Genomic DNA, 2107 nt, shown 5'->3' on the forward strand with positions numbered 1-2107 from the left:
GTGCTAATTACATCCGCAACAGTCCCATTTTCAAATGGGGTCACATTTGGAGGTACTGGGGGTTAAAACTTCTCTGTGTCTTCTTGGGAGACACAACTGAGTTCATGACAAGAAGTGACTCACCCAAGGTCACACAGAGTGCGCCCAGAACCCCAGGCCTGAGCTCTGTCTGAATCATGGCCCAAGTGGCCTCTTCTGCCGAGAACACTCTGACCTCTTCCTCCTCACTCTGGTGAGCTAGAAACCATGGCCACCTTTGTGCCTGGCAGGCCACTGTGGTCAGCAGAGCTGTCGTGGCTGTGGTCCCACATGTGGAGGGGCACTGACCCTCAAAGCAGGTTGATGAGCTCTTCGATGGTCTCCCCCCACTGCCCGTGGAGAGCCCAGAGGTCAGGGTGGGTGTGGATGGAGGGCGGAGGACTTTCACAGAGGGTCCCAAGGAGGGGAGGAAGAGGAAGGCCCTTCCCCAGAGGGCACTGGAGAGGGCAACAAGACGGGGTCTCATCTCTCCCACCTCCTCGGGATGCAACAGAGCGTGCTCAGTGTGGGGAGGCTGTGAGGTCAGGGGTCACCTGAGCCCCAGGAGCCTCCAGACAATAGCCAGCTGGGATGTTCCAGATGTTGAGCAAAAGGTCCAAGGTGCTTCCCTCCCTCTTCTTGAAATGGGCAGGTGGGGCCGAGACATCGTCTTGCCTGTGGAAGGGATGGGTGTGGAGTGGCTGTGGCCTCAGGGGACCCCCATGGGAAGGGAGAGTTCACAGGACAGACGAGGGGGTCTCTCCTCCCAGGCAGCAGATGGGGACCTGGACAGGGGAGGAAGGGTGGGAGAGGAGAAATCAGGGGCTCCGTGTCACCACAGGCCTCCCAGGTGCTCCCTGCAGCCCTCCTGCACTGGGACAGTCATCCTGCCCCATCCCCCATGATAAAGAGAAGCCTGTGACCAGCAGGTGGTGTGGGGGGACCCAGCGCTGCCTCCCTCAGAGCCAAGTTCATCCCCTAGGGCTGGAAATCACCTCACAGAGGGCTGGTTTGCACAGGCCTCTGGAGAAATGTCACGTCTGGGGGCCAGCCAGGGGCACAGTGGTAAAACGTGGCCCTCTGTGAGGCTGACCCACATGGGAAGCTCTATGTTCACTTCGAGGGGCCTCCCTGAGTGTTCTGACCTCAAACACCCACGAGCAGCCGCTGGCTGGGGCTGGCAGATCCTGCCGGTGAGACCCTGGCGGGGGTCGCTGTCTCTCTGACCGTACAGCACAGTGGTTAAGAGCCGTGTAGACGAGCTGGATCCCACTGGGCCCACCATGGTTCGGATCCAGGCCCCGCTGGCATGTGCATGCGTGTCCACAGTCCTGCTGGGATGGGGAAGTGCAGCGCGGACATACTCTGTTAGGTGTGCTCGCTCTCTCTCTCTCTCTCTCTCTCTCTCTCGCTCTCTCTGGTGAGTGCATGCACTCTCTTACAATAAAATGAATTAATTAATCAAAATTTAAAAATTGCAGCTGGCAAGTAGTGTAGTGGTTAAGGCGCTGGACTCCCACACGGCCGGCCAGTTTGAGTCCCCAACCTGGTGGCTTACTTTTTCATTTTCCCTCTCTCTCTGGTCAAATTAAATAATAATAAGAAGAAGAAGAAGTTGTTTTTAAGGTAATAAATCTACAAATAAAATTAAAAAATAAAATTAAATAAAATTAAAAATAAAATAAAAATAAATAAAATTTAAAAATCTACAAATAAAATCAAACTCAGAGAGAGGAAGGGACGGACCCGCCAGAGCAGGGCGGGCTCAGGACTGGACAGCCTGGACGTGGGCACAAGAAGGGGCATCAGGCTCACCACCGAGCAGCTTCCACCCCACCCCGCAGGGCACACTGAGTCCTCTGGCCTTCACTTGGGCCCTGAAGGGAGAGCCCCCCCCCCCCGGCCAGACCCCTGGATCCCCATCTAGGGAGACCTAGATCCCCTGGAAGCCCGCCCTTCCTTCCTGCCCTGTGGGGAAGTGAGCCGACCCTCTTCCCCAGCCCCCTCTACCTGCATCCCTCTCTGAGCCTCTTCTCCCTGTGCCCCCTCGCCAGGTGCCCCCTTCTCTGAGCCCCTCCCCAGGTAGCCC

This window comes from Tupaia chinensis, unplaced genomic scaffold (assembly GCF_000334495.1).
Source record: "Tupaia chinensis unplaced genomic scaffold, TupChi_1.0 Scaffold149383_1, whole genome shotgun sequence".
Classification (NCBI taxonomy): domain Eukaryota; kingdom Metazoa; phylum Chordata; class Mammalia; order Scandentia; family Tupaiidae; genus Tupaia; species Tupaia belangeri.